Source organism: Peromyscus leucopus, chromosome 2 (genome assembly GCF_004664715.2).
Source record: "Peromyscus leucopus breed LL Stock chromosome 2, UCI_PerLeu_2.1, whole genome shotgun sequence".
NCBI lineage: Eukaryota > Metazoa > Chordata > Mammalia > Rodentia > Cricetidae > Peromyscus > Peromyscus leucopus.
In genome coordinates this window covers 152,812,252-152,824,726 of record NC_051064.1, presented here as the reverse complement: position 1 = coordinate 152,824,726, position 12,475 = coordinate 152,812,252, and positions in this window count along the sequence as shown.

The window sequence follows — 12,475 nt, the reverse complement described above, 5'->3', positions numbered from 1 at the left end:
GTGATTTGTGGATGTGTTACTTATACTGCATCCTCCTGACTCAAAGACTTAGAGAACAACTTAACAGAGAATTCCTCTTGGCTCATGGTTTCAGAGTTTGGCTGCATGCACTTGGGCAGAACACTGTAGCAGCTGGAATGTGTGGGGAAAGTGGCCCAGAGTGAGGTGTGGACTGAGGGCCGGGTACCACCTTCTACAGCATGCACACTTCTTCCAGGCATGCTCCAACTCCTGCAGTCCCCCAAACACCACCAGCTAAGGAGATGGTAGAGGACACCCCACTTCCCATCATGCCCATGGCCTCTGTACTTTGAAGAGTACAAGTCAGGTATTTTGAAGAATGTCCACAAACCTGACTTCATTTCATTTTCTTAGAATTTTGTGTTTATGGATTCAGATCAAGAATGTCTGAGAACAACATATCCTGGATGTGAGATATCACTATGTCCTTTGGGTGTGTTGACCTTGACTCTAGGTTAAGGTGATATCTGCTAGATTTTTTCTATGAAGTTAACTATTTTTCTACTTGTAATTAAAGGGAGAATATTTTGAAGATATTCAAATCTCCTGGTTTTTTTTTTTTTTTTTTTTTTTTTTTTTTTTTGGTTTTTCGAGACAGGGTTTCTCTGTGTAGCTTTGCGCCTTTTCCTGGAACTCACTTGGTAGCCCAGGCTGGCCTCGAACTCACAGAGATCCGCCTGCCTCTGCCTCCCAAGTGCTGGGATTAAAGGCGTGCGCCACCACCGCCCGGCTCTGGTTTTTTTTTTTAATTTGCCTACTAACTCCACTGGAGGATATTTGCCTACAAGAATTATTTTTTAATAAGATGTGTGTGTGTGTGTGTGTGTGTGTGTGTGTGTGTGTGTGTGTGTGCATGCGCACGAGTTTGAAAAGGCCAGAAGAGAGCATTAGATCCCCCTGGAGCTGGACTTATAGCAAGTTAGATGTAAGATTCAAATCCTCTGGAAGAGCAGCAAATGCTCTTAATTGCTGAGCCACCTCACCAGACCTTATTTTGTTGAGAGAGAGAGAGAGAGAGAGAGAGAGAGAGAGAGAGAGAGAGAGAGAGAGAGAGAGACTGTGTGTCTATGTTTTGGCATGTGTCTGCCAGTGCAGGTGCAGGAAGAGGCTGGAAGAGGGCATCAGGTCCCTTGGAGCTGGAGTTATAGCTGTTGTGAGTTGCCTGATGTGCTGGGAACCAAGCTCATCTCTCCAACCCCATTACTGCAGTTTTTAAAGGAGATTTTTGATGCCAGGAGGTGGTGGTCCACACCTTTAATCCCAACACTCGGGAGGCAGAGCCAGGTGGATCTCTGTGAGTTCAAGGCCAGCCTGGTCTACAGAGTGAGATCCAGGACAGGCTCCAAAACTACACAGAGAAACCCTGTCTCGAAAACAAACAAACAAACAACAACAACAACAAAAACAAAAGAAAAGAAAAGAAGGAGATTTTTGAATTACCATAGACAGTCATTTGCATGCCTTGATTGTTACATTGCTGGGGGGGCGGGGGTTGCTTCTCTCATGTTTATTCATCATTCATGGACTGGTTGGTATTTTCCTCCTCTGAGTTTTAGCCCAGCTCTGTCATTGTTGCATTTATTTCTCAAATGAACAGCGTTGGCCAATGAGAGCGCTTCTTGATTAGGTCCTGTGTTCTTTTGACACCCCACTCCATTAAGAAATAAGCTTCTGTTAGCACCTTCCCTGCTAAGATGTTTGTGGTGTTCGAGTTTCTATCGCTGTAGTCTTAGAATCCACCACTTCTCCATGGACTTTCCCCCTGATCAAGTTTGTTTACAGAAGCTGGAGATCATACCACTGTGGTTAAAGCCTGTGCGAGGGTCTCCTAATGGCCCACTGTGCAAGTGGTGCGCTTAAGGGGCGGAGCCTGGTGGAAGGTCCTTAGCTTAATGGGCAGAGCCTGCTGGAAGGTGGAAGGTCCATCCTCAGAGGGGGTGTGAAAGGTAGCCAAGCAATTCCAGTGGGAGGTGCTAGGTGGTTATTGCAAAGATCTGAGCCTGGCCTTACCCGGCCATTCTGCTTCTCACTTCAGGGTGTGACTCTTCCCACTGTGCACTCAGGCATCCACCATGAGGGTTTTCTCACTCTCCGTCTGTGAGCTAATCAACCTTTCTTCTTTAGGAAGTTAGCCTGCCCCAGGTGTTTCCTTAATTGGGTTTGTTGAACAGGCCTTATGTTCTTGGGATATACCCCACTAGATAACAAGGAATAAGAATCCTCTGTATTGTTGGGTTTGCGTTGTTAGTATTTTTCACCGATGCGCATAAGGAATTCTGGTCTACAGTCCCTCCCCTCACCCTTTGTGTTAGTCTGCTTTAGCCAGCAGGGTAATTTTGACTTTGTGAGTGAGTTCTGTTTTTATCTCTTTGCTTTCTGACAATTAATTGTTCAGTGCTCAGACGTAGATATCTGATATCTTTGAGTTTATTCTACTCAAAGTTAAGCTTCTAGAACATGTAAACAATTTTTAAAATTGATTTTGGAAGTTCTGATCTTAATTTGCCCAGTGTCAAGTTCACCAGCTCTGTTGTTAGTTCAAATCTGCTATTTACTTCATCTAGTACATTTTTTTTTTTTTTTCGAGATAGGGTTTCTCTGTGTAGCTTTGCACCTTTCCTGGAACTCACTTGGTAGCCCAGGCTGGCCTCGAACTCACAGAGATCTGCCTGCCTCTGCCTCCCAAGTGCTGGGATTAAAGGCATGCGCCACCACCGCCCGGCAAACATTTTTTTTATTTATTATATTTTCAGCAATAGAATCTGACTATTTGTTATTCTTTACTTGGTAAGGCATCCTTCTCGTTCCTTCCAGAATCAGAAGAATAGAAATGGGTTAATTTAAGATAGAAGAACTAGATAGCTAGAAGCCTGAGCCATTAGGCCAAACAATTTAAATAATATAAGTGTCTATGTGTTTATTTTTATAAGTGGGCTGTGGGACTGTGGGGACGCGGGACCCAGAGAGAAGCTCTCCAGCTACACCTTCCTTTAGTCCATTAAACATATTTATAATAGGTGTTAATGTCTTGCCTAGTAAATTTAGCATCTGGTTCTCGCAGGGATGGATGGTATTGAGTGATTAGAAAAATGTCTTCATTCATTAGCTATATTGTTCTGTCTCCTCCAAAGTTTCATAACTTCTTGTTGAAATATGGAAATTTTGAGCAATATATTATGGAAGCTTTAGAAACCATATTTTCTTCCCACACTCCAGAGTTGTTTTTTTTTTTTTTTTCTTATTTGGTTTTGTTGTTATTTGTTTACCTGGTGGAGTTCCTGTGAGATCTGCTTTCTTTATCTTGTGTGGCTACTGAAGTATCTGGTCACTCTGCCTAGTTAGGGGCCAGTTAATGTTTGGGTATGAATTTCTTTTCTTTTTTAAACATTTTATTAAGGTGGGGGTGGTAAGCAGAAGCACACCATGGCACATGTGTGCAGGTTAGAAGCTGACTTCTAGGAGCCTGCTCTCAGCTTCCCCCTTGTTGAGGCAGCCTGACACTTGGAGTTTCTCCTGCACTGAGTGGATGCCTCCACACTCCAGGCTCGATGACTGGAGAGCTTCTGGAAGAGTCTCCCACCTCCACCTCCTGTCTTGCTGATGGAGATTGGAGTGCTGGGATTACAGATGTGCTCTACCACATCTGGCTTCTTCCAGTGGGTTCTGGCAATCAGTTCTACGTCACCAGGCTTTTGTGACACACATTTTTATTGTTGAGCCATCTCACCAGCCCTAAGAGATTTCTTGAGGTGAGAAGTCTTCCGGGTTTTAGTGAGTGGGACTTTAGTCTCCTAGCAGGTTGTAACTCTGACTTAGACTCTAATTCCTGCTTCTGCAGAATCTCTCGGTCAGGCAGAATTGAGAGATTAATTAATTTTGATCGTTTTTTTCCAGCATTCTCTTTGATTTTCTAGAGTTATAGGATTTTGAGTCTTTAGTCCACTATTCTGGAAGTTCTCTTCAGGAGGAAATTTAAAACTATATTATTATTATTATTATTATTATTTTGTATCGATGAGTTTGTCTGTACACCACATGTTTGCAGTGCCTGTGGAGGCCAGTAGAGGGCACTGGATTCCCCTAGAATTGGAATTAAGGCAGTTGTGAATGGCCATGTGGGAGCTGGAAATTGAACCTGGCTTGGAAGAACGGACAGTGCTCTTAACCGTTGAGCTATCTCTCCAGCCCCAGGAGACATTTTCAAAATTCCCATCTCTCTGTCAGCTTTGTGCTATTACAGGGGAATATGTGAGACAAGTAAGTAATAAAGAGATACAGTTTCTTTAGCTCTCAGTCCATAGAGGTTCAGCTTCAAGATCAGGTAACCCTATGGTTTGGGCCTCTGATGATGACCTCAGATGGCAGACAGAAGCAGACATGGGAAGTGGTCACAGCTTAAGACAAGAACACAGAGAGACCAAGAGACTGAGTCCAGGGCACAGCCCCAATGACCTAAGCACCTCCTATCAGGACCTTGCCTCCTAAAGGCTGACAGCACTTCCCCATGCTGACCCTGCGGGGACTAAGAATTTACATGTGGACATCTCATTACACCCAGACTGTAGCATCATCTTAGTGAGAGCCTGGCAGATAATCCTTCTGGTCACACCCTGCTCTGGGGGCAGATTTGCTAGTAGCAACAGTTTGCTGAGGTCATTGTAGGAACAAGAGCTTTGTGTAGAAGTCATAGGTCCGACTTCTGCCCCTTGAGGACTGGAGGACCACCCTATCCTAGGAACCCATTCTAAGTCCCATGTACTAAGACCAACATCTGGGAGCCAGCCCCAGGCAGCACAGCGTTACCTCACATAATTACTACTTTGGGCCATGATATTCATTTTGAGCCCCTGGAAATTTCCATTACTCTTTTGCAAGCTCAGCCCTGAACTGAAAGATGCACTTCTTATTTTACCTGGCCTTTATAAGCTTGCTCTTCTCAAAATAGGAGTGTTCTCTGGCCATCTTGATTGAAGTACTCTTAGTGAAAGGAACTCCCTGTTTTAAAAGTCGCACAAACATCTACACTGCTATCAAAACATGACATGTGCCAAGAGCACTGGGTGCAAACAGGGGACCCTGACTCTTGTACACTACCTCAGCCACCTTGATTCTCTCCAGAGGTTTCCATGGTGTGAGTGTTGGTGCCCATCTGCTGACAGGGCTAGAGGAACCTCCACAGTCCCAGGGCCTTTGCCGATCCTGATGGGGCCTGCCCTTCCCAGAACAATGCTCTGCACCCAAAGAGAGATGTTGGGGCCCTGGGTAAGGACCAGCAGATATGACATCTGCCAGGGTGCAGAGGGTGGATGTTCAGAGGCTAGACCCAAAGCACAACAGTGACACTGTTTGTCCAGGACAACCAGACCAAGGGAATTGTCAGAAGGAGAGGTACCCTGTGAGCAGACAGGTAAGGCAGCTGACCCTGGAAACCAATGTTTCCAAGTTGGAAGTGATAGTGAGGACTAGAGAGTTGGCACCCAGGGAAGCCTGGGACAATATGGAAGGAACATGTCTTATCTCATGGAAGTCATAATCCAGCAGGGCACCAGGGTCAGAGTGAGCATATCCTTCTTGTTGTCCATGTATCTTCAGAGCATCAGGAATTTCCCAGTCACTCACAGAACCCTGTCATAGTTAGCGTTCTATGGCTGTGAAGAGACACCATGACCACAGCTCTTATAAAAAAAAAAACATTTAATTGGGGATTGTTTGCAGTTTCAGAGGTTTAGTCCATTATTGTCATGGTGGGAAGCATGGCAGCATTCAGGCAGACATGGTGCTGGAGAAGGAGCTGAGAGTTCTACATCTGGATCCACAGGCAGCAGGAAGAGAGAGACTCTGGGCCTGGCTTGAAATTTTGAAACCTCAAAGCTCACCTCCAGTGACATACCTCCTCCAACAAGGTCACACCCGCTCTAATAAGGGCATACCTCCTAATCCTTTTCAAGTAGTGCTACTTCCTGGTGATTAAACGTTAAAATATATGAACCTGTAGGGACCATTCCTATTCAAACCACCACACTCCACTCCCTGGCCCCTATAGACTTGTAGCCAGATCATAATGCTAAATGCATTCAGTCCAACTTCAAAAGTCCCCATAGTCTATCACAGTCTCAACACTGTTCAAAAGTTCAAAGTTCAAAGTCTCTTCTGAGACTCTCTTAACTGTAATCCCCTGTAAAATCAAAGTAAAAAAGTACATCACATGCTTCTAACATACAATGGCACAGGATATACATTACCATTCCAAAAGGGAGGAAGGGAGCAAAGTGAGGAAATAAGGCACCAAGACAAGACCTAAAACCAGCTGGACAAACTCCTCTGCATCTCCATGTCTGATGTCAGAGGGCTCTTCAGATCTCCAACTCCTTCCAGCTTTATTGACTGCAACACACTTCTCTCTCTTGGGCTGGGTCCACACCTAGTCTGCAGCTCTCCTTGGCAGGTGTCCCATGACTCTGGCATCTCCAACATCTTGGGATTTCCAAGGCAGTCCAGGCTTCAACTTCACAGCTTCATGCAATGGCCTCTCTAGGCCTCCTTGCAAGGGACACCCTTAACATCTGCCTGATCTAAGTGGCTTTCCTTAGTTGTGGAGAGAGAGTCTACAACTCCTTTCTTGTATCCTTGACTCTAAAGCCAGAACCACATGGCTGAAGCTGCCAAGTTTTGCCACTTGCTGGGGCTGGAACATGGCCCCGTGGATCAATTACGTCTGCATCAGCTTTCTGTGGTTGATGGTTTCTTTCAATGCTGAAACTTTTCTTTATCCCTTTTCACAAGTTGGAAGCTTAGCTAGGTGGGGTCTTGCCCTGAAGTCACCACTAAATCTGTGTTTGTCGGGTTCTCTAGAGTAACAGAACTTACAGAATGAATCTCTATATATAAAAGGGGGATTTTAAAGAATGACTTACAGGCTATGGTCCAGATAATCCAACAATAGCTGCTCATGAACAGCTTGGAGACCCAAGATCCAGTAGTGGTTCAGTCCAAGAGGCTGGATGTCTCAGCAGTCTTCAGTATGCACCTGAATCTCAAAGAATTAGGCTAGAATGCCAGTGAAGGAATGGGGTTGCAAAGGGCCAACGCTTCTCCAAAAGGGGGCATAGCCCCAGTTAGAAGTGGGTCTTCCCACATCAAATTAAGCAAAAATCCTCACTTAGTGTGCCCCTGCATGTTTTGAGTTCTAGTTAATATCAGATGTAGTCAAGTTAACAACTGAGGATACCTATCACACAGCATTACTTTTTTACCCAGCACTGAATGGGAGACACTGGGTACCCACTTTCACTTTCTGCTTTCCCTGTCCCCTGCCTTCTACTGAGCTTAGGGAGCAATAGTGTGACATGGCTAAGCTTTAGGTCCCAGGGACGGGTTTTGCTGAAACATTACTGCTAGGTGGATTGGTAGAAGCTGCCACCGGAGGGACATGTCCTCTCCCTTCTAAACGCTATCATTAGCACTACCCCTAGACATACAGCTCTATGTGTTTTAGACATCAGGTGTTATTTAGACTCTTCCATCTTGGAGGTGCCTGTTGTCTCTGCTTTGAGGAGTCCAATGAGGATCCCAGAGCCACCACAGTGAAGATTCCATGTTGGTTTTTCTCACTAGGGAATCCTGTTATTAATTATGACTGTTTATTCTGACAGTTCATTTTTGTGGAAATCTGTCATTCTTACCAACAGGAAGGGGCTGCGGGCATGTCTTTTCTCAGACATGAAGACACAGGGTCATTTATCCAGAGACTGCTCCTGTAGAAAGACCAGAGTGGGAGCAGCGAGACAGGGGAGAGAAGCCTTATGGTCTCAAGCACAACAGAAGCAAACATCTGTCCATTTGTCTATCTGTCTATCTGTACCTCAGTGGCTAGTCAGGTATTGGCTGTGCACCTCTCTTGGGGTGCATAACTTCCCAGGCAGAACAGTAGCTGTAAGTTGACAAGAGGTGGGAACCATAAACCAACTGGCTCCCAACACACCAACAACCAGGAGATGAAGCCATTGGTCCAGGAAGAGCCTTGGCTGGTGCCCCAAGCACATCCACAGTTGTCTGTCCCTTGTCTGAAGGATATGGTGAGCTCATCTTGCTGTTACCAGGTTTCCTCGGCTCCTGGACAATTGCTGCCAGAGAGTGTGTGCTGATCTACAGCCTACTGGCGAAGTTGGCTCCAGCACTCGCTGCTCCCGGACCACCTAGTGTTGTGGTTCAAAGGTAAAGCGTCTCCAGTATTTGAACACTTGACCCACCACTAATGGTGCCACTGAGAAGGCTGTGGAACTTTTAGGAACTGGGTCTGCTGGAGGAGGTAGGCGGCTGGGGAGGACCTGCAGATTTTACAACCCAGCCCCGCTGTCCATTCACTCTGTGCTGCCTGACTGCGGATGCAGTCAGCTGCCTCCTGCTCCTGCACCTTTCTCATTGTGATCATGGCAACTCCCTAAACTGTAAGACAAAGCAAGCCCCAGTAACAAAATACTTTGTCACAGCAACAACACAAGAAACCAACACACCTATTCTCAGGCCACACTCCCGGCTGTCACTGTGCCTCAGTAAGGTATGTCCTAGAACTGGAATATCAAGAGGTGCCCAGGAGTCACATGACACAGGAATTCTCCCCACCTGCTTTGCAGCAATAGCTCAGCTCCACGCTTGTGACTGAGGTCAACAAACCCTACCAGGGCGATTCCTCCATCTGCACCCACTGATCTACTGATGCAGGAGAGGCAATAGTATCAGAATGGAGGGGTCTTTCTGTGATCCTTGGATAAAGGCCTGTCCACCACAGAGACATGGTGTGAGGGTAGGCAGACACATTCCCACAGTGAGTTATTTGGGATGATGGTGACCTTGGCCTGCATTCTACTCCATCCTCCACCCACCTGGCTGATTCTAGATGTGGCTGTGAAAGGCCAGTGAGTCCACAGCCACGTGCCCACAACCACACTGCCTACCATGTTCATAATCTCTGACATCAGAGGCAATGCTGCCTGGGACAGCCTGTGAGCAAACCTGGCATTTGGTCATGGTACCCAGAACATGTGCCAGCCCAGGTCAGGAACCAGCATGGACCAAGCAGCTAGATGCCATCTTTGAGAGCTGGAGTTATGACACAGCAGGTCTGCTTGTGGTGTGGGGAGGTGGGACACTCTATAGAAGCAACAGTCACATCCATTGAGACGAGGAAGCACCAGGCTGTCAACCTTGTGGGTTCAAACACTGCCACCATGCCTACTTTAGTGGTGAAGCTCTCTCAAACCTGAGCGGCCAGGGACAGAGGCTAGGTCAACTGTCTACCTGGCTGTGGTGGTATTGTGTTCCCCAAAATATTGTGCACCCTAATAAACTTATCTGGGATCAGAGACAGAACAGCCACAATATTAAACATAGAGGATAGGCAGTGGTAGCACACGCCTTTAATCCTAGCATTCCAGAGGCAGAAATTCATCTGTTCAAGGATACAGCCAAGCTTGGTGACTCACGCCTTTAATCCCAGAAAGCAAGCCTTTAATCCCAGGGAGTGGTGGTAGAAAGCAGAAAGGTATATAAGGCGTGAGAACCAGAAACTAGAAGCATTTGGCTGGTTAAGCATTTGGCTTGTTAAGCTTTCAGGCTTTCAGTAGCAGTTCAGCTGAGATTCATTCTGGATGAGGACTCAGAGGCTTCCAGTCTGAGGAAACAGGATCAGCTGAGGAATTGGCAAGGTGAGGTAGCTGTGACATTTTCTGTTTCTCTGATCTTCCAGCTTCACCCCAATACCTGGCGCCAGGTTTGATTTTTATTAATAAGAACTTTTAAGATTTCTGCTACAACCTGGCTTTTCCACGTCCGCAGGCCACTTACATGGTTATTCTCCATCCCTCTTTGACTTTTGACCTTTTCCTCTCAGGCTTGGGCTAGACACTAAGTACTCATTGTGGCCCATGATCTGGCAGGTCTATGCCCTGTGATACTCGAAGCTTTGCTAACTGAGAATGTCCCTGGCACCTGTCTGGGAGGTCTGGTTTGAGGGAGAAGAGAGTAGCAGTCTTGTTTTAGCTTGTACTGAAAGCCAAGCCAAATCTGTAGTTCAATTGCCTTTCTTTCAGAAAGCCATGGAGTGAGCAGTGGGAGAGACATTGGTGGGACAGGGAGGTGGATATGGGGTTGAGGCTACCTGTCTGGACAGTAGCATTATGCCTTCTGGGTTGACTTGAGCTTGTCTCTAGATGCCCCACATCATCTGAAGGTGGCACCAAAGCTCTGACTTGGTGAGTGTGTCAGTGCGCAGTTCTTGATGGGTGATTTTGGCTGCATGATCTCTTGGTGTTCTCCAAACAGAGTCTACATGCTTGCCAGAGGAGAACGCCGGGGGCCACTTGGGATAGACAGTGTTAATGCACACCCATGGGTAACTTCTCCTTATCTAGTGAAGAACCCACAAGTGCTTGGGTGCTGTACCTACTATTAGCAAGCTTTCCAGCATCTCTCTCCTGGGAGTCTGGGTGGACAGGAGGAGGAGCAAGCTCACCTTCATTTTAGGTTGAATTCCCTATGGAAAGCTGCACCTTAGGCACAGAGGCATGGATGACAGTGGAGTTCCACCCCTAGCAGGATCAGCGGTGACCACTGTGGTTGTCTCTTCCTGTCTCTCTTCACTGTGGACACCTGTACACAGTGCATACCAGTCCCTATGTCACTGTGGAGCCTAAGCCACTGCCACTGAGGAGAGGAGCCTGACTGCCCAGGTATCAAGCACGTGAGGAAAACACAGGGATGGGATGCCTGGTAAACGTGAAGCCCAGATACACAGGATGATGCTGAGTGTGGACTTGCTTAGGAGGCATGGCCCCTGTGCTTTCTGGATCCAGGATCTCATGTAGGCGGGCTATCCATGTGACTAGTTCTGAACAATGAAGTGTGAGTGTGAGCAGAAGCCTGCACACAGTCCTTCAGAGTGTTTCTCACCACGGAGAGTGAATGGCAGCTGGCAGACATGACATCCACTACCCTGGGTTTTGAGAGACTTCATGGAGACAGGCATGCAGTCACAGTGTGCTGAGATGCACCTGGGGCTGCAGAAGCCTCGAGCTGGTCCCATACTTTTCATGTCCACATTCAGGGGACTGTTAGGAGTCTAGGCCAGCTGCTGGGCAACTATCACCAGCAGATTCGCTTAGAAAGGACAATCCTTAACTGCCCTCCTGGAGGACCCAGAGGACTGGGCCAAAGAAATCGGTGACATGAGGCTGCTAGACATAACCCTGTCCTCAAAATCAACGGGTTAGCTCTGCATCAGTACCCTTCAACCCATCTGATGGAGTTGCCTCTGTGGCAGGACCCTAAACCCAGCTCTTACCACAGCTCCCCTCCCTTAAGGAGGCAGACCAAGGTCTCTGGGATGGCAGGTCCTTGTGAGCTTGTGGGAGCCCCAAGCATTTCATTTTGAGCTCAATGCTGTGTGTTTTAGAAACTCATGTTCACTCTTCCAAATCCTGAGTCTGTTGTCCTCAACACACAGTTCTGACTGAGGGAGAACTTTTACTGAGACCTTTCTGGGGGAGAGACAGTGACGCTTAAAAGCCCCTCCAAAGTCCTTGTCACCCAAGCTGAGATAGAGTGTGGAGTGAGATGTTGCCTTTTGGGTACCTTATGGTCCTGTGGATTTTCTGAAAAGGATGATGTTAGGGTGAGGGGAGATGATTAATTTTGAAAGACAAGCTGGTAGCTGTGACTTCCTGTCCAGAGATGATTGGAGACCACAGTGAAGACATCTTGGAGACGTCTGAGTACCCAAGGGCCCCAAAGCCACCCAGAAGAGGCACAGAAAGGGAAGCTTCATATAGTCTGACATACATGCTTGCTCACTTGTCAGATTTTGTGACTTAAGCAAAATGCTAGCTATGTTCTGAGAGTCTAATTGACAAAATATCGGTTTCTGTGTCCATTATAACAAACAAACAGAATGGTACAGCTTAGAACAAAAGGATCCACTCTCTAAAGTCTGGAGATGAAAGGGTGAAAGTGAGGTCCATGACACCTCTGGGAATCTAGCTAGGGACCTTTCTGTCTCTCTGATTACTGGCCACACCTTGTTTGTAGCCACACAGTCTGTCCACCTGTGTGGTCGCATTTTCTCAATCTTTCCTCTCTACTGTGGGTGCCAGAGGTAGTGTTGAGGCCCACCCTAATTCAGTATCCTTAATTTTAGCTAACCTAATTATATCTGCAAAGACCCTATTTACAACTAAATGTGTGTTCTGAGATTCTGAGTAAGTTTGTGTGTGTGCATTGGGGGTGAGTGGGTACAATCTGACCCAGTGAGTACACAAAGGCTTGCAAGCTCCCCCAAACTTGGGCTGTGCCAGCCTTTGCCTAGACCAGTTGCAAGTTTAGTCTCTTGAGACCAATCCCATCGTTTTGATCTGAAAAGACCAGACAAGAAGGAAGTAGGAGGCCTTAGAGACCTCTCCTC